At 44.6% G+C, this 20,603-nt stretch overlaps 1 long non-coding RNA gene and 2 pseudogenes across 1 annotated transcript; 1 reads left to right on the top strand and 2 right to left on the bottom strand.

Moving 5' to 3' along the window:
• Positions 1-1,493: 1,493 nt before the first annotated feature.
• Positions 1,494-2,584, bottom strand: LOC132418966 (diacylglycerol kinase zeta-like; annotated as a pseudogene).
• A 10,177-nt stretch (positions 2,585-12,761) lies between these two features.
• Positions 12,762-13,509, bottom strand: LOC132419875 (ribose-5-phosphate isomerase pseudogene; annotated as a pseudogene).
• Positions 13,510-17,685: 4,176 nt separating this feature from the next.
• LOC132419877 (uncharacterized) lies at positions 17,686-20,387 on the top strand. The gene is made up of 3 exons (XR_009518267.1): positions 17,686-17,783; positions 18,113-18,164; positions 20,305-20,387. It is a non-coding gene; the product is annotated as an uncharacterized lncRNA (long non-coding RNA).
• Positions 20,388-20,603: the final 216 nt, after the last annotated feature.

Below are 20,603 nucleotides of genomic sequence, written 5' to 3' on the forward strand. Positions count from 1 at the left end.
AAAAAAGCCTGTCATCTTCATAATCACCACCACTACCATCATCCTTTCGTTTAAAAAAAAGGAGACACTTTAGCAAAAAAAAAAAAAAAAAAGGACGGACAATCTCAGAAATTATTTAGATTTTAACCGATTTGGCTTTATGAAGAAAATCTACATGGCTGTGACTATTATTATTACTATTATTATTTTGACTTGGACCTGTGAAAACTTTTTCACAGCCTGGTACTCACCAATGTACCAGCATTTGGAAAGCATTGGTGAAGGTAAGCAGTTCTTGGGATGGTGAGGAAAACGCCAGGCTGACGTAGATGAGTTTATGGGAGAGGAGATATTATGCTGGATTGGGGGATAGTTTGGGATAAAGGGAAGGATGATGGACACAAAAGTCCCTAAGAATGCTTGCAACACAATAGATAATAAATGTCGGTTGAGACTTAAGTTGAATTGGTAATAATAATAGGTAGTCTTTATATAATGACAATTTCATTACCACTGTTTAATTGATGACCACTTCAGAGGCAGCTAAGAGAGGTATTATTATTCCTAAATTAGAAAATTTTAAATTGCATATAAGTTTCACATTGTATTTCTTTTGGACAGTGCTGTTCTAGATGGTGCTGGAAATGTTTCTTTCCTGGGATTAAGATTGTCTTTTAGGATGTGTTTATATATGAGGTAGCAAAGCTATGGAACCATGGGTCACACCAGCCACACCTTTAAATACTTCTAATCGTGAGATAGCTAATCTTGTCCAACACGTTTTGTCAATGAAATTGAAATAAGATGATTGTGTCTTAATTAGGTACAGAATCTCTCTTGCCAACATTTGCTGAAACAACTCAGAGGAAAAGAAATAACAATAAGATCACAATGTCAAAAAGCGAAATGGAAGAATTACAAGCTCACCACTGTTGTAATAATTATGGCTGGAATGGGGGATGTTGGGAAAGGTGACAGATGAGCTCTGTGTCTTTTAACGTGTGGGAGTTGGTTGACATCTTTTTCTAATTAATTCTCTACATCCCAGATACTGACTAGAAATGAGTACATTTATTCTGTGACCTTTATATTTGATACATAACTAATTACTTTGTCAATTTAAAAAAAATGAAGTTGACATATACCTTAGTTCCCATATCTAATTTGTCATTATGGTGGCAATAAGTAACCCATCCAGTTAATTTTTTATTCATTACGAAATCTCAAGAAATCCCATATACAAATTTGTTCCTTTTTACACACTCTCCGTATTCAGAAGTCCATAGCCCCCTTCAGTTTCCTGTTCCCCTGTGAGCCTGTGGGTCACGCTGGGGCCTCAGGGGGACAGGTGAGACCCTCTAGGTCCTGAGTCCAGCCCTAGGTCTGGGCGGCTCCTTTCCTGGGAAAGGGGTCCCCTTGTAGCTCTCCAGCTGGCACATTGGCAGTAAGGCGGGCCAGGATGGGGTGGTCATCATCTGGCTGGTCCCCCCTACTGCCGAGTGTTGGCCTCACAGCTACACAGCCATCTCCTGGTCCTCTGACTGGATCATCAGGTCACACTGCCCATTTCTAGGTAGGCGGCCAGCTTGGCGTCCTGAGACTTCTCAGCCTGCCGGGGGCATGTGGCCCTCCTACTCTGTCTTCATAACGAAGGTTCCCATCTCCAGGATGTAGTGGCAGGTGGTGCAGGAGTCCAGGGCCGCCAGCTGGTGCAGACAGGTCTCCCTGTCTTCCTCCACAGCATCAAGGAGGGGTGCGGGGGGCGGCGGTGGTCCAGAACATAGCAGACCCTTTCCCCGCTGCCGGTACTGACCACGGGGTGCAGGAACTGGTGGTCCCCACAGCCTGGGGCAGCGTCTGGATCTTACAGAAGTCCTTCCTCTCGGCAGCCTCATGCAGCTCCCCTGCAGAGGTGCGGCGTCCCTGGCAGTGACCGAGGCACGGGAGCAAGGTGAGATGGGGAGAGGGGACGTGGGAGGTCAGGCCGGGCGATGGCCCCAGCAGCTCTGGGTCCAGCATATAAATTTCACTGCATGCGATCTCAGTCACATAGTTGAGGGGTTCTGGCCTGGGTCGGTCGTGTAGAAGCGGCTGACAGTGGTGGTCTCCAGGAAGCCCCACCTGGGGGCGAGTTCAGGCACATCAGGGATGTGACTCCCGCCCCTCTGGGCTCCTGCTGGAGCCTCTTGATATAGGCCTGGCAGATGCTCTAGGTCACTGTCACCCAGGACCACCACCTTGCCCAGTGGCACGGAGGCCTCCTTGGGCGACACCTTGTAAAGCTGGCGTCGTGGCTGTGCGTGCTGGCTGCTCGCCTGGATCCCTTCGCAGCTGCCCGGGCACTGGCAGCTTCGCTCTGCAGGGTGGCCGGGCTGCACAGGAAGCTGAGAGCGTGTTAGGCTGCGAGCTGGCGGGGCGTCCCATCCACCTGCACCCGGATGGCCTTGGCCGTGACGACCGCTGCCTCGTGGCACCGCGTCAACCTTGCGTGCCCGCACCTATGGGGCTGCCCGGGACCCCCTGGTGAAGCCATTGACCTCGCTGCGGCCATCCTCCTGCCACTAGGGCTCGGAGTCGTGGGGACCCCCGGGGTGGCCCCAGTCATGGTGCCTGTGCCGTACCCGCGTGTGTTCAGGACAGCGACGCCCTGCAGTTTCAGGTCTGAAGCACCGAATTCTTCTGAAAGACCCCACCTGGGCAAAGAATAAGCATACACATCCTCACTTGGTTTGGGATGTGCAGAGCCCAGTAAATAGAAAGATAATTAAAACCCAACTATTAGGGGCTTCCCTGGTGGCGCAGTGGTTGAGAGTCCGCCTGCCGATGCAGGGGACACGGGTTCGTGCCCCGGTCCGGGAAGATCCCGCATGTCGCAGAGCGGCTGGGCCTGTGAGCCATGGCCGCTGAGCCTGCGCGTCCGGAGCCTGTGCTCTGCAACGGGAGAGGCCACAACAGTGAGAGGCCCACGTACCACAAAAAAAACAAACAAAAAAAACCCAACCATTGGATGGAACTTTGCAATTCTAAGGAATTCTAGCTAAAATGAACATTTTTATTTCCTTGCTAAACTATACTAGGGTAATAGAAGGGTATTTCTGGCCATGACCAGAAAGTTTTTCTGAAGGCCCTTTAGCCCACGTGTCCTCATGTGTCTCCTGGTTACCACCGCTGACCTTCTGAGCAGATAGTGGTTGACTTTTTACCTCTGCTGAGTCAAAACACTCTGCAATAGGGCCCAAGCAGCTCCTGATCTGCTTTTCACACCATCAGAAAAGTTGTAAGTTGAAGTAGCAGTGAGTCAAATGCCCCAGTGAAATAGAAGGAGAATGCTATCCGACCACACTGTGCCCCTGAACTAACTTCCTTGAGGTCACCTAAGTTACTAAATCCCCTGGGCTTTTTCCATTACCTGCTTGACTCTCCTCTTGCATTTGACACTATTTACCTTTCTCATCTCTGGCTGCTCCTACTGTGGAAGCACAGACCATGCTTACGTGTTAGTGTTGGTCTGGTTCTGACCTTGGTCTTCTCACTGCACACACTTCCCAGGTGAACTTTCCTCAGGAACGGACGTGTCCCGGCTCTGTTTCTAGCTCAGATTCCTCTCCTGAGTTCCAGATGAATATATATAACTGCCCACTGGGTATCTGTGCTTCCGGATACCCCAGGACCCCCAATTCAGAAGGTCAAGTCATCTCCCTTCTGTTCCTTCCTGATCTTCTTTGCTTCTCATCCTTACTTCGTGAATGGCACAATGTTCCACTCATTTTCCAAGCAGGAGTCTTTCTTAATGTCTCCATGATTTCAAACGTGAATTCAGTTAACAATTTTGCTAATCCCTATCTGCTTAAAAATCCCTAAATTAGGAAGTAGATAAAGAATAGTTGGAAAACACCTAAAGGCATTGACCTGTATTATTCTCATTCAGGGGATGAAGCCGTGGCACATGTGACTGTTTCTGAGTAAAAATGAGGCATTTTCATGCCTGCAGATCAAGTTTATCTCACCCCTCACCTCCCACTTCCCACCTTCAATCTCTTGACACTGTCATCAGAGTGTAGTTTCTGAAACTGAAATTTGATTCTATCATTCCATTGCTTAAAGGCTTATAGCTTTCAGGAAATAATCCAAACTCCTTAACTGGTACTTCATAAGCTGGCCTGGTCTTGCTTACCTCTTTGGTGTCATCTTTGAGATTCAAATTCTCCTCCCCCGCCCTGGGAAGCATCTAGAGCTCTCATTCTGATCTTTCTCTTGACTCTGTACTTTCAGTACGACTCCCACCTGCAGCCCCAGCTTTGGCATAAAGTACTCCTACTCTTTCTTTAAAATTCATCTCTGGAGTCATTGTCTCTGCGAAGTCTTCCCTGACTCTCTTGCCTTGAGTTTGGTGCTCCCGTCTGTCCCTCCTTTCCCTCTTTTGCATTGATTAGAAATTTGAGAAGGGCTCTCTGCTCTCTTCTGCAAAACCCTTTAAAAGCACTTTGACATCCAGTCCTGGGTTCTGCCTTGGCTAGAGGAGAGTTAAAGGGAATGACTGGGTTTGTGAAGTCATCCTATATTATTCTGGGTGGACTGAAGGTCCAATTATTTCTGATTCTCTGGGAGTCCACTCCGGGCTGAATTCTCTTTCTCAACTTTGTCCTGATATAACCCTCTTCCTCCAGAATCAACCAAGGACTGGGATTCAGGAATGCCCAGATCTATTCAACTGTCATTATGTGGGACGTCTGTCTAGGTTCAGATCTAGGGCTGTGTGTGTGTGTGTGTGTGTGTGTGTGTGTGTGTGTGTGTAAAGAGAGAGCTGTAAACAGAGAGACATGGAGGTGGAGTGGGGGGAGACAGAGAGACAGCTTAATATGTCTTTTCATCTCCTTCTCTCCTCTCACTCTCTCTCCTTTCCACATATTGAGGGCTAATTAAATGCCAGGCATTCTGCCTCAGTCCCTTATATGCGTTCCACTATTGTATATACACTACTTAATCACAGTGATCACATGTATTTAATCCTCACATCTTAATGTTTAGAATACCGAAGTAGTTTGCTTGGTCATCCAGCTAGTGATTTGCAGAGCTGGATTGAAATACAGGTCCTTCTGACTCTAAACAAGCTCTCCTAATTCGTATGAGCTTTCATATTAAACTGCTTGTAAAAACCCCACTTGAAAATAATTACATCATGGATGCCGTTTTCTTCTTCTTCTTCTCCTCCCCCCACCTTCTTTTTCTTTCGTTTTACCTGGAAATAGACAGTGAAACCCATGACCAGCAGGACGTGTTGTCACAGAATAAGTCTTGGGTTTCATATCAGGAAGCTGAATGCAGCTGAGACCAACTCACTCTAGGAACTCTAGGAAAACACAGACCATGCATTAAAAAAAAAAATGTTTTTTAAATTTTACTCTGAACCAAATCTGATTCACAAATATCGAGTCTCCACAGGACTTTTATGCTATCAATTCATAATTAAAATGATCCTACCCATCCCCTCTCTTCCCTTTTCTCCAACCCCTCTTATTTTCTGATTCTTTTTATCTTGATGAGACTGTCGGATGGAAATCTGCTTTGGAAGGAAGGAACGCTGGTCAAAATATATGGCCTTGGGTCCCCGTGCTCTGCTGCTCTGGGTGGGAGGTGTGGCAGGTACAGGAAGGGCTTGGGAGGGGCAGGAATGGGCGAAGAGGGCGGGGCTTGCACACAAAGGCATCCAGGGTGGGTCACTTGGCTGTGGCAGGCACGCTTTGTCTGGGACTGTCCTGGAGGTGAATTCCAGTGTCCCTGAAGGAATGACAGAGCTGCAGAGCCATGCTGTCTCCTCAGGAAAATGTATGGCTTTTGTTCCACAGTCTTGGGGGCAGGGATCGACTTCCCTCTTCTGTGATTTTTGGGTCTTTAGTTAGCGATAAATGATGTGATTAGCTAATGTACCCTCCAGTGGAAGAAAGGGACCCTCTAAAGACATTCAGAATGACTGAGCTGTTTGCTAGAGGTAAGAGGAAGGTGAAAAACTGTCCCCTCATCCTTGCAAATTTGTTTGGGTTTCTTTTTTAATTTTGAGGGACTGGAATCTCTTACTGTAAACATATTTTGTTATGCAAATGTCCTGTCATCCCCCCCACCCCACTGCCCCTTCCAATCCCCTCCAGAATTCCTAAATTAGAGAGCAGGTAAATGGTAATTAGAAAACGCCTAAAGGAATTGAGCTGTATTGCTCTTGTTCTGAGGGTTACATCTTGCCATTTGTTAGAAACTTTGAGTTGAAAATGAAGCATTTTCATGCATCAGTTTTGGGGAAAGTCTCTTCTGGATTTTTTGGTTGCATATTTGAATCAACCCTTCTTCACTGAGTGCTTCTTACCTGAGTCAGGGAGCAGGCGAGCTGCTGGGAGGGAAACAAAAACAATCACAGAGACCTCTGCCCTCAGGAGTTTTCAGACTCTGAAGAACCAAGCTGTTTACCCCAGCAGACTGTGGGCCACTCAGAGACAGCGTCTGTGTGTACGTAGCTTTGCGTTCCCAGCACCTCACCATGCCTGGCGTCTGCTAAGCATTTCAATATAGAGTGACTGACTGAAGAAATGGCAAACATAGTAGGAGAACCGTGTATGCTCAGTGCCCAATAAGGGATGCCTTCTGTGGGGTGATTGGACAGGCAAGGCTTTCCAGAGTACCTGACCTAGTTCTTGCAGGACAAAAAGGTTAAAAGGCATGTTCTCTGGGGCTGAGAAATGATGGGCAAACTGAGAACGGACCAGTCTGAGCTTGAGACGGTTTGTGCTGGGGAGAGGGGGATTAAAAAAAAAAAAGGAAACTCCCTGAGTCGTTAGCGCCATTGGGCTCAGCCAAACTGCAATCTCACTATTTTTCTCTTTTTGTTGAAGGTCTACAGCGGGATGAGATCAGTTACCATTGCCATCTTATTCACTGTATGGAGCTCGTATGATTCTAGGTCTGGTCTGAAGGGTGCAGAGTACCTGCATGGTTTAATGGAGGTCACGACCGTTGCTAGAGAGACTAGAAGTCCCTGCTCCACGGAAGGTGAGAATGACAATGTCTTTGCCTGGAAGGATGTCGTGCTCATTCCTTTGAAGTGTTTTAGTAAAATATTTGAGCATATTTCCTTCTGTGTGGCTTCTTGTTAGTCTTTTTTGCTGTTGTTGTTGTTGAACGGTTGACTCAGCTGAAGAGTTCATTTGGTCAGTGTTTGCGATGGGATGTGGGTATTTCCCACATCTTTAAGTTGTGAAACCATTTTGGAGCAGTCTTCACCTCCCATGTAAAATGTGTGAATTTGCAACATGGACAGAGATAATGTAAAGGGCAAACCCACTTCTCCCAGGTGCCCACTATAACCCTAGGATCGATACCAGGATCATCTCCAAAAAGCACTCCCAGCAAGTCTCAGCATCCTCCTCCATCTCCCTAGACACAGAAGATATTCTGAGAGTACAATAAAATAGACAAATGCAGATGACAAACCAAAAATCAGGATCAAGGGGAAGTACCAAGGAGCTTTTAATTAATTGAGGATCCAGTATACCTCATCAGCACAAGGGGAAAAACATTCATGTTTCTAATGGAGCAATATACAAATATATACAAATCAATGAGATGCAAATGAAGTGTGTAATTTCTGAAGGGACACGGAGCAAAGGAGATAAAATGTATGCTTAAGGGAAAAACATCCCAAACATAAAATGACTTGAGTGGATGCATTTTTGTCGGTAGGTTTGGAGACCAGAAGGTTCTGACTCAGAGTGGAAAATGAATAATTTTTGTATGACTGAGGATAAGTTACAGCCGCATAACCAGACAGAGCCCTGAGCTATCGGGAGGACAGGAAGTAGGTTGTGTTCTTTGCTCTGCTTAACCCCCTGTGCAGAAACACAGAGGGATTTGCATGAAGCTTTTCTTTTCCACTTTGTTGCTTGCTTTCAGTCATGTTCGATGAATCAGTCATACCAACCTTTAAAAGTTAGGGAGAGAAAGATTTGAAGAGAGAATGGAGGTATTTCTAAGCTCCACTGAAGCTCGCTGGACTAGAAGAGCTTCAGTGATAACAGTATTTCTTATTTTGCTTCCTTGACATCTTCCAATGAGCTCAAAGCATTTTATAGACACTATCTCATTAATTCTTTCAACATCCTAGAGAGGAAGGCGGTCATTTGTCATCACTTTATGGATTCAGAAATGGGACCAAGTCACTTCTCAGAAAGTGATTATGACTTGGGGCTGTTCAAGAAAGTCACCAAAGGTTCTTGGGTCCATTTCTAGAGTCTTCACGCTGAACCCTCTCTCATCTCCTCACGGCTTTTTGATCAGATGTCTGAAACATCTGATGTCTGAAAGAAAGAGATACATTTCTGACAGATTATGAGCCTCTTAGGGTTTCAGCGCTGGGCTTACTTTATCCTGGAATACTTGCATGGAAAAATCTCTAACCTCTAAAAAATGGTCTATTGCATCCTAAAACCCAATATTTATGAGCGAATCTTTTAGTGATTGTGTGCATCCAGGTTCCGTGTTTCCACTGAAGGCCCTTTCTTTCCAGCACCTCCGCCTACTAACTCTTTGACTGTATCGTGAGCTCTGGGCAGGGCAGAAATGGTGGTGGCTTTACTTTTCTATCTCCTGGTACCCAGCGCAGCATCTTTCCCAAGATAGGCTTCAGTGACTGTTAGCTGAACATATGACTGGTTATGTGTGTAAACGTGGTGGAACACAGCAGCAAGAGACCCTCAGTTATTGTAATTTAACTTCAGCCTTTCTTACTCTGTCTCAGCAAAGGTTTGGGGATATAGGTCCAGAACGGGGCCTTTCCCTCTTGATGCTACTGGTACAGCTGGGGTGAACTTTTGGAGGGCTAGACTCAGAGTTTAAGTTTTTAACAAGTTGGATGTTTAGGCCTCTTTCAAGATGAGTTCAATTTCTCATTTGAACTGAGGCACCCTGGGCCCCACGAAATTGGTCCTGTCATGGATGTGAGTTCAGATACAGCATTCCAGGTTTTTCTAGAAGCCCCAACTTCCCTCCCCCCAAGATCCACACCAGACTTTCTAGTTCAGTCTGTTGGCCAGCCTGCGTTCGCCAGGTATGGCTAGCTGACAGTTTGTCTGTGGGAAACGGTCACTCTGGAGGTAGCTTTTCTTGGTTTTCCTGACCGTTAATGGCTAAGAAGTTTGGCCTTTCTCTGGTCTCACTAAGTCAGGGACTGCAGTGATGAGAGTCAAATGTGCTTTTGACCACAAAATCAGCCGGCAGAAAATCCCTTTGAGAAACTTTGCCATGCCACAAATGACTCTCCGGGGCCTCGAGCAGTTGGGCCTTTCCTGGCCGCCCAGAAGGGCAGCTGTGCTGCGTCAAAGGGCCATAAAGGGTGGGTGGAGGTGGAAAGTAGAAGGGTGGGGAGAGGTTCTGGTCCTCAGGGAGTCCCGGGGGCTTTGGCCTTGGGTGGTTTCCTCTTTCTTTGTCTATCCCTGTCCTTTAAAGGACATCCTAACTAAATTTATTTTCTGGGCCAGGGATTCTGAACTTTTGATGAACCATAAAATTCCCAATTTTTAAATTTCTGAATGCTCCTGGCATCCTGAAGAAACTTCCAAAGCTTTCGAGAAACCACAGGGATTTTTTTAAAAAATAAATTTATTTATTTTATGTTTGGCTGCACTGGGTCTTCATTGCTGCGCGTGGCCTTTCTCTAGTTGTGGCGAGCAGGGGCTACTCTTCATTGCAGTGCGCGGGCTTCTCATTGTGGTGTCTTCTTTTGTTGCAGAGCATGGGCTCTAGGCACGTGGGTTTCAGTAGTTGCAGCACGCAGGCTCAGTAGTTGTGGCACACGGGCTTAGTTGCTCCACGGCATGTGGGATCTTCCTGGACCAGGGTTTGAACCCATGTCCCCTGCCTTGGCAGGTGGATTCTTAACCAACGTACCACCAGGGAAGCCCAAACCCCAGGGATCTTAAAATGTGGAAGAAGACTTGCTCCCTCTTTTTATTTTTCCCCCCACTGGGCATGTGAGATTCAAATTCCTTCCCAGAGTCTGGAAAAGTTGGTTGGTTTCAGCTTGTCCCTCCAGGAAACTCAAATAAATTGTACCAGGCCAGGGCTTCCCTGGTGGCGCAGTGGTTGAGAATCCGCCTGCCAATGCAGGGGACACGGGTTCGAGCCCTGGTCTGGGAAGATCCCACGTGCCGCGGAGCAACTAAGCCCGTGTGCCACAACTACTGAGCCTGCGCGTCTGGAGCCTGTGCTCCTCAACAAGAGAGGCCGCGATAATGAGAGGCCTGTGCACCGCAATGAAGAGTGGTCCCTGCTTGCCACAACTAGAGAAAGCCCTTGCACAGAAACAAAGACCCAACACAGCAAAAATAAATAAATTTATTAAAAAAAAAAATTGTACCAGGCAGTTTCTTTTTTTCCCCCCATTGTTTCACCTGTTTCATTTGTGGGTTTGTAGTGGAAGGACTGGCCCTATAGGAATATGGATCCTATAAAAAAACTTGTGCTTCATTTGCAGTTAAACACTTTTTAAAGAAAATGACATTCTTTTTTATCTGTGATGCAGCCTTCTCCCCATCTAGTGTAATTTTCAAATTTTTAGTTTCACTTTGGAATCTACCTTTTGAGCTGCGTTGGTTTCCCTCGGCTACCTGTGGTTTGCACTAGTTCTGTGGCTGGGATGTTACTCCGGTCACCTTGGCAATGTGAAATATTTGCAAAAAATAAAACAAGTCTCTTGTTTTTCTTTGCACCTTGTTGGAAAAGGATGAATTTAGTACATACCTGTCAAAACCAGAAACCCGTTCTTTTTCCCATCCTGTCAATGAGGAATGGGCTGTCCTGTCCAGGTTTCCACTCCCTCAAAACACTCAGAATAATAGCAATGACCTATCTGATCACTTTATTCTAATCTAAACCAAATCATGCCCCTCTCCCCCGACTTCTCTCCTTGTCTCTTTCTCCTTCCTCCCCCAAAGCAGTTATTCTCAACCTAGCTCAGCAAGTAGCGGCAGGGGCAGGGGTTATCTTCCTCATTTGATTCGTGAGGACAGATATACAACAGAGAGTTCAGGGTATGAATTCTGGAGTCAGAATGACTTGAATTCTGGTTCTGCAACTTGCCAGCTGTGTGATTGTAGACTTGCTGTTTGACTTCTCTGAGCCTGTTTCTTCTTCTGTAAAATGGTGATTTAATGGGACCTATGACCTAGGGTCCCTGGAAAGTTAAACGAGATGCAATGTGAAGAGCTTAGCACAATGCCTGGTACAGAGTGAGAACTCAAATGTGGTCACCCATGTTGTTATTGTTATTAATCTGAAGAGCATTAGTCCCATGAGATCGTCTCTGAAAAAGAAAGCTGCGGTCAGCTAAGATGGGAAAATGGTGGACGTTGGTCCACCTCTGAGTGCACATGATAATGACATTCACATAATAAAGGCTCTGAGAAGGATGGTTAAGAAACCTATTTATTTTATTTGATCGAGTATTTACCCAAATTACTTGTCTACGGAAACCCTCTCTTTATTAGTGTTCCTTGCGGCACACTTGGGAAAATTCTCAGCCAGTGGGATTTTTAACCACCTCCCCCAATAATTACCGGAGTTTGTACTAATCTTCTGCAGAGTTGATTACATAGGTGTGTAATAGATAAATGCCACAATTTACACCAAAACTTTTGTCACCTTGAGAAACACAAGGGACCATGCATTGAAGACCATCTGGTACTGTGATGTGTTTTAACTTTTTTTCCCTCTTCCTCCTTGTGAAATTATCAGTTTATTATAGACCAAATATGCCTAAAGTGAATATCTAATTCTTAGCCAATTTTTGCACATCGATCTGACCTATTACCAAGTCAAGTACTATGGAAATTCAAATTAAACTATAGAAACAAGGTGCCCTTCACGGGAGAGGCAGAGGTCTTTTTTATTTTTATTTATGTTTTTGTTTGGCACCGTACTGTTTTATTTCAACCTTCTAACAATATAAAGAGGTAACAACTTCTGACGCTGAACCATGCAAATAACAATAAAGGAACAAAAAACTATATTGACGACGAAAAGACAATCATTTAAATGTGCTTCACGGCAGTGCTTTGGCAGTACTGGCATGTACTTCTAGCCAATGGCTTCCAACAAGAGGGGTCTGAATGAACCCCCTGTTCTCGGCAAAAGAGACCCCACATTTTCTCCCTGGTGGTTTACACATTCTGAGTCACACACACCACACCCCTACTTTCACCGGACTTTTGTAATTCACATCTTACGACACAGTAACTACACACTGTGCGTCTGTACACAACAAAAACTAAAAATAAAACAGGGTGGTAGAAAAGTAAACAAACTTCAGTGTTTCCAGTAAGACATCAGGGAATCGCTGCTGGCTGGGCCCTTCATTTCACCAGTTTAAGGAAAAGTTTGACTTACGTTTCTCAGGAAACCCAATATTCAGAAGCTTAACCAGCAGGCTCAAGTTAAAAGTTTAGAAGACAGTCCTCCTTTTTTTTGGTAAATGTTTCATGTAAAACAGGAAATCAAGTTCTACTTTATAAAAAAACAGCTAAGTATTTTTAATAGTAAAATATATATGTTTATAATTCTCTTTTTAAAAAGACATTTAATAACAATACTTCAGAAGACTGGATATAACCTTCAACCCCCCACCCTGCCAAGCTGTCCACCTGGCACAGATACATTAAGGCAAAGGCTCCTGGAGAGGCATGTCCACCTCGGCGCTGGGCTGGGGATGCAACAGGAGCACACTCCGCTCCTGCAGGGCCAGTTTAGAAAGGCTTCTCCGTCATGTTCACCGAGCCATCCTGCATCCCGAAGTAGACTCTCTCTGCCATGTTGATGAATAGGCCCGTGTCCACCACGCCTGGGATAGTTTTGATAGTTGTGTTCACGTCACTCCATTTGTGGACCCGGTCAAACTTCCAGTCCAGGATAAAACTCCCATTATCCATCACCACAGGACGTGCCTTGTCGACAGCCATTTGACGTTCAATCACACCCGCAAACTTCTGGGTCACAGCTCAGCTCACAGGCCATCGGGATGACCTTGTGCCACTGATCCCCGAGGTTCTTTGAATCTTTCCGGAAACTGGCAATCACGATGAAGCAACTGGCATTGCCAGCCACAATTTTCTCCTGGGTCAGGCAGCCTCCACCACCCTTGACGAGATTGAAATCAGCATCTACTGCATCAGCACCATCGATGGCAAGGTCAATCTCTGGTCGTCGGTCCAGGTCACCGAGAGTTCAGCCATACTGCAGGATGAGCTGATGGGCGTGGAAGGAAGTGGGAATACAGACGAGATTCAGATTCTCTTGTTTCACTCTTTCAGCTATTTGCTGCACAGCATGGACAGTTGTAGAACCACTCCCAATTCCCAGCACTTGGTTATTCCTCAAGTGATTCTCCACGGCCGCGCAGCCTGCCAGCTTCCGGGCCTCCTCGGCCTTGGACATCGTGGAGGGGGCCAGGCGGATGCTGTTAGCATCCCCGCCACCGGTACTTGTACTGCCAGCACCAAAATGCCAGGCAGAGGTCTTTAGATCGCCAATGAAGCTAACTAACTACGTGGCTCTCTTTATTAACCCTGTGCACTGATCAGGTGAACATGTTACCAAGCGTTATAGTTATTATAATAAAGGAGTCATTGTTTCTTGTGCGTCAAGGGTTCTGATGTGACTAACGTGTATACACGCAGAAGCACAGTGGTGCCTTCCTGCTGTTCACTAGTTTCTAAAATCCAGTTCCTTGGAGGCAGCGAGCTCAAGAACGAAACCAGCACAGAAGCAATGGGAGTGCCTTTGTCCTCCAAGTTAGGACACCTCTTCATCCGGAAACGTTTAGGACAAGGGCTGTGTGGGAAAAACAAGCTCCGAACCAAGATTAGATTTGGGAGGAGTGTGAGGCTGAGGGGCTAGATCAGCATGGGGGTAGGGGCGTGCTTCCAAAAGAGGGGCTGGGCGTGGAACACGACCACGTGTGTCCCAGAGAGAAACTTCCCAAAGGGCTTTCTCTCCCAGGCATGGTTCAGAGTGATTGCGGAGCAAAGTGTAAAGTCTGGTTTTGGTGCCATGGGATTTCTGGGACAATCGCAGTTGCAAATATCGTGTTCCATCAGCTCTACGTGTGCTCTTGACTGTATTAGAGTCACATCTTGATCTTAAATTAAGGCCATGATCACTTACAACCCCCAAGAAAGGATCAGGAAAATCAGTCCTACCATTCCCAACGTGTGTTTTATTTCTCTGACACTCGCTGCTTCTCTGAGCTACATGTTTGCTTCTTTATAACATGGGGGCTTGGAATAGATCATTTCAATGTTCTAGAACAAAGATTTTGGCGCTGAATGACTTGAGACAAAGCGTTAGATTATTACTCTACCGTCATGAATTGTTACTGTGTGTGAAGTGCTCACTATTTTCTCTGCGGTGATTTTTAATTTCCAGAATGGCATGTGTTCATTCGGAACTCAAAGCCCCATCCCCTAACCGTGATAGCTGCCACCAAGTTGGGTGATTTTTAACAACCGCTCCAAGTAGCTGGAGTAATTACTCCTTGTTTAGTCAATAGCAGTTAGTAGTGAAAATGTCAACAAGTTAAACAACCTACCAGGTACTTTTCCTAAACTGCCCTAAAGGCAGACACAACCAAATGCTATCAGTTTCGATCTTCCATCTAAACCCAAGATCTACCCCCAATCCTGGTGTTAGAACAGAGCATGTGTTTGCATCTTGCTGTGGGAAACAAGGATGCCATCTTTTGTCAAAATAGGGCCAAGTCTTGAGAGATACTATAAGGAGCTTTATTTTTTTCCCCTCTTTCGCTGTGTGATGTTTTGTTTGTCCTGCAGCCCTGAAAATAAATGCCAGGCAAAGGCTCATGTAAATGAAGACTGTTTGTTCCTTCATGGGAGGCCGAGTTTACAAACAGAAGCCTTAAGACAAAGCAGGCACTCTGGAGCCATTGTGGTTGGCTGCCCGTGAATTCCATCTGAAGAGCACCCTGGCCCCTAAGAGGTGAATGCCTGCAGGTATTTGTATCTTAATGGAAGAAGGGGGATTTCTCATCTCTGATATAACAGCAATAATTGAGTTACATATTCTACTTTCTTGGGTTGAAAACCTGGGTACAACAGGTCTCCTGTAGGAGATTGTTCTAAAGGGAATGAGACTCAGAGCTGAGCCAGTTGTGAATGGACATTTGCTTGAGGATTTACCCAACTTAAAAATAAAATTGAGATATAATTGACATATAATATTGCATTAGTTTTAGGTGTACGACATAAAGATTCGATATTTGCATATACTGCAAAAAGATCACCACAACAAGTCTAGTTAATACCCATCAGAGCCACCATTTTTAAGCCACGCTTTCCAAGATTTTAAGAAAGTTATTCCCATTGGGAAAGTCAAATACATTAATTTTTGTCATATCCTTCAGAAAAGTTTGGGTATGGAATAAAATAATTGTTAAATGAATACATGAATAAAGGAATTAATGAACAAAGGAGTTGACGAATGAATATATATGGAGTGAGATGAGATCGGTGTTACAAATGGTGGTCCAGAACCACAAATCTTGAAGTGTTGACCTTTTCCTTAATCTCTTCATTGTAGCCTTTGACCAATTTCTGCTATATTTGCACTGTAGATTATGGTACTTTAGCCTCTGACCAGCCCAGGACAGTCAAGTATTGCTTACTTGCATCCCCCATTTTCAAAATAATCTTGTAAAACACAAACCAGAATGGAACGGAATAGACACAAGCGGGGCATGTTCCATCTCTTTCAGGTTTTCCACCATCACTTTCCCAGGTCCTGGTCTTGGTTTTCTTTTATCCCAGGTCATGTAGTACAGTAAGTTTTTATCATGATTGTACTCAAAAGGTTTCTTCTACACTCCATGATTCTATTACTCTGATTCTAATCCTTCTCCAAGTACGGGTGTTCAACTAATCGCTAGTGGAGAAGTAGAATTTCAGTGGAGGGGTAGAATTGAATTCCATATCTGTCCTGAAATTCTCATTTGATTTAGGAAATGACTCACGTGAGTCCTACAGTATGAAAGCCACTGGGAAAGAAAGTAAACATCTCTTAAATGGGATTGTGTGCTCAAGATAGTTACATGGATTGACAAGAACATTTTTTTTTGGCCACTCCACACCATGTGGAATCTTAGTTCTCTGACCAGGGATCGAACCTGTGCCCCCTGCAGTGGAAGTACGGAGTCCTAACCACCGGACCACCAGGGAATTCCCAAGATATACACGTCTTGAAAGAGGGTTTGATCCAAAGAGTAGAGGGCAGGAATTAGACCCTATAATGGGTGCTCATTTAACACTGTTTGTATAAATGGATTGATAATAAAATTTTAGATAATTCCTTTCTTTGGGCTTGTAACAGCCTATCGAGACTCCTTCGTCTTCAAACATTGAAATATTTTTATTAAAAATTTATTTCTTGGGCTTCCCTGGTGGCGCAGTGGTTGAGAGTCCGCCTGCCGATGCAGGGGACACGGGTTTGTGCCCCGGTCCAGGAAGATCCCACATGCCATGGAGCGGCTGGGCCCGTGAGCCATGGCCGCTGAGCCTGCACGTCCGGAGCCTGTGCTCTGCAACGGCAGAGGCCACAACAGTGAGAGGCCCGCGTACTGCAAAAAAAAAAAAAAAAAAATTATTTCTTGTTTTAAATCAATTTAACCTCACTCCAACATTTTTGGAGCATGTACGACGCTGTGTTCTGTGGTGTGTGATGGGTGCGCAGTGGAGAGCAAAATAGACAAGTCCCCTGCCCTTCATATTGCTAGAGTGTAGTGGTGGGAACTGGCGTTACACTGTATCTGAAAATATAATTAAAAATTGTGAGGAGTTCTATGAAGGCAAAGAACAGGAGAACATGCTATAAAAGAAAGTAATAGGGTATCGGGGCAGCAGGGACACACTTCAGGTTTGGAGATTCAGGGGAAGCCCTTGAAGAAGTGACATTTCAGTTGAAGCCTTAAGAATGAGGGAGGGCAAAGGAAGGAGAGGAGAAAGGGTAGTCCCGGCACCAGGAAGAATGTGTCGGAAGAACCGAGACAGGACAGAGTTTGGGGCACTTGGGGCTGAAAGAGAGCCAGTGTGGCTGGATCACAGGACACAAGGAATGGTGGGGGTGAGAGGTGTAAAATGAGGCCGGAGGAGCAAAGTGGGGTGTCCAGGAGGGGCCTGAGGGCCAGGTGAAATGGGACATTGTGGAGGATTTGCATTGGTGATCAACCCCATCTAATTCATTGGGAAATAATTTTTAAAATATTCCTTGGCTGCAGTGTAGAGGACAAACTGGAAATGAACAAGAATAGTGGAAGGAAGACCACAGAGGAGGCTGTGACAAAATACTTCCTCCCACGCTTCTCCTGTGAGCTACGAACAAACATGGCGGCATGATTGGTGGCCGTGAAATAGAGCATCGGAGGGAAGGTCTGAGGAACTGAGCTGGAAGCCAGGTTCTGCGACTGCTTCTTGGTGGATGCCTGGACAAATTACCGACATGAGTAACTCGAATGGAACTCAGTTTTAGAAGAACAAAAACACTCATGGGTTGTGTGGAGGTTAAATTGCATAGATGCCTGTAAAGAGATTCATACAGTGCCTTCCCAGAACAGATATTTCCTTCTTCTTTAGAAGACCTTTCTCCTCTTATCCATCTGGAAAGCTCCAAGCAATCCTTCAGAGCTAGCTCGTTACATCCTCTATGATACCTGCTCTAATCACAGAATATTTAGAGATATCGCTGCATCCCTTCCAGCCCTGGTTGTAATTTAAAAAGTTTTTAAATTCACTTTGTTGATTTCTTTTTATTGGTGTCGATTTTGTAACCCGCATTGTATGTACTATTTAGAGAGCCTTGTTTAGAATTTTACAGTGACAAACCATTGCTATTTTTTCCCATAAATTAATGTTTATCTCTATAAACACTTGAAATATTGGCATATTTTGCTCATAGGCATGTTCTTATATGCCTGATTATTCTGAGGGGAAATTGTTGTGCTGTGCACATTATTGTTTTAAACATTATTTTAAAGATCTTAAACATTATTTCAAAGGTCTAAACATTTTTTTATCTTTTTGTTTTGGAACAGTGTGCTATTATTCTTTCTCCAGAATTTGTTTAAAGAGAATTCATGGATTAAGGTAAGAAATAGGATCTTGAGTAGCAGCAAAGAAGGGACCCAGAAATTTGCAGTTTATAATTATAGCTCTTTCTAGACTTTCTGCTATTATCTTAGAGATCTTTCAATGCTTATCTTAAGTCCTGTACTCTTCACCAAGTCTCTAGTCTGATGGCTGATATTCCACCAAAATCTGTTGAGCCATAGAGCTGTGTCTGGGAATGTGCCTTATAGGGAACTGCATTTTCCAGGAGCTATTGAAGGTCATAGGACTAAGCTCTGGCTGGTGGACTATAATTACATGTGATGTGTACCACCTCAGGCTTAAGCCTGAAAATAGTGCACACATGCTTTTCGTGCTCTTTTTCCTTTGAACTGGAGCATTGATAAGCTGATGACCAACTTTGATCATAGAGATGAAGACATTCCCCTCCAAGATGGCAAAGACACAATCTAGAAGAAAGTTGGGTCTATGAATGACCATGTTCAATAGAACAGTTCTCCTACCTGCTTTGGGTTATAACATGAGAGAAACATCAACCTCTCTGTTACTTAAACCACTGCATTATTGATTTTTTTCCAGAGTAGCTAAGACTTTTATTCTGTCTATATAAAAATTGGTACTTGAAGTGGAAGGCTGTAACAAAAATCAAATATATATGTCATTGAATCTGGTGGTGGTGTAACAGATGTTATAGTCTGGAAAAGTTTGTTATGGCAGATTAGATCTTTACACGAACGAATCCACATTCTAGTCTCAATTTTGATCCATGTTTGCCTCTGCTAAACTTCTATAGCACTTTATTTTTTATTTTTTGCGGTACGCGGGCCTCTCACTGTTGTGGCCTCTCCCGTTGCGGAGCACAGGCTCCGGACGCGCAGGCTCAGCGGCCGTGGCTCACGGGCCCAGCCGCTCCGCGGCATGTGGGATCTTCCCGGACTGGGGCACGAATCTGTGTCCCCTGCATCGGCAGGCAGACTCTCAACCACTGCGCCCCCAGGGAAGCCCCTATAGCACTTTTTGTTTGAATCTTACTTAATTCTTTATGTAATCAGTCAGCACATTGAAGGAGTACTTTGTATTCTGTAATAATAATCCATTACATTTACATATTGTTTTATAGTTTTCAAAGTGTTTTTACATTTCTTACTGCATTGCATCTTCACAAAAATAATGAGATGTTGGGATTCATTTATCTAGTTGACATTTATGGGCCAGGCAGTGGGCTGGGTTTGCAGGCATCTTATCAGATTGATGCTTTCGACTTGGAAGTGATTTCACTTAAGACCAAATTAGAAGGACATATAGGAGTCTCAGGTAAAAGTATTGTTATCATGACTATTTTTTTTTTTTTTGCATCTACTACCTGAGACCCAGGACATTAAACGATGTGCCCAAAGTTGCATAGCTAGTTAATGCTCTATCCATTGAACCAGCACCACTCAACTCTGACAGTAAAGTACCTAAAATTTCTAAAGCGCATTTATAAAGGGTATTTATGAGATAATTCAGCTAATAATAATTTTTCTTTATATATTGTCATCCACTTATTGTAAAAGTGAAGTAAAGAACAAATCGTGGGACTTTCCCGGTGGCTCAGTGGTTAAGAATCCGCCTGCTAATTCAGGGCACACGGGTTTGAGCCCTGGTCCGCGAAGATCCCACTTGCCGCGGAGCAACTAAGCGCCACAACTACTGAGCCTGTGCTCTAGAGCCCGTGAGCCACAGCTACCGAGCCTGCGTGCCTAGAGCCCGTGCTCTGTAACAAGAGAAGCCACTGCAACAAGAAGCCCGCGCACCGCAACAAATAGTAGTCCCCACTCGTCGCAACTAGAGAAAAGCCTGCGCGCAGCAACGAAGACCCAACGCAGCCAAAAATAAATAAATAAATAAATTTATATATATATAAAAAGAACAAATCATACTGCTTGCACTGAGTGAGGCTATAATTCAATCTGCCGGCACTGAGTTTATTAACTTCTTAGAGTACAGGGCGTAAGTGGTTTTGGTGGTAAAGTGTTGTAGACCAGTAAAAACTTGCGGCAAACTGGAAACAGACCCTGAGCAATGGTTGGATTATATTGTTTCTTTGAGTAGCTAATATAGCACCTTTTATCATGTTATGACTCAAAGGCTGATGGACAATTTGATTTCTTCACAGGTCACCTTGCTGAGGCAGAGAGCAGGAGCCTGACAACAGCCAGTGGGGGTGATAACAAAACAAAATATATGACAGAAGAGGAGGAATCACCAGGGAAAAAGATGGCGGGTGCACAGGAGGAAGAAAAGAGCATGCTGAGCCAGAGAAAAAGGATAATTAAAAGGACTCAGGGCTTGTGAAAAAAATAGAAAAAAAATAAGAAAAGGAAAAGAACTAGTGAGATTAGGTTTAACCAAATTAAATAGCATGGAAAGTAGAATGAGAATAAAATGAGAGTTTCTTTTGGGTCTAGGGGCCTC

This window comes from Delphinus delphis, chromosome 2 (assembly GCF_949987515.2).
Source record: "Delphinus delphis chromosome 2, mDelDel1.2, whole genome shotgun sequence".
Taxonomy (NCBI): Eukaryota; Metazoa; Chordata; class Mammalia; order Artiodactyla; family Delphinidae; genus Delphinus; species Delphinus delphis.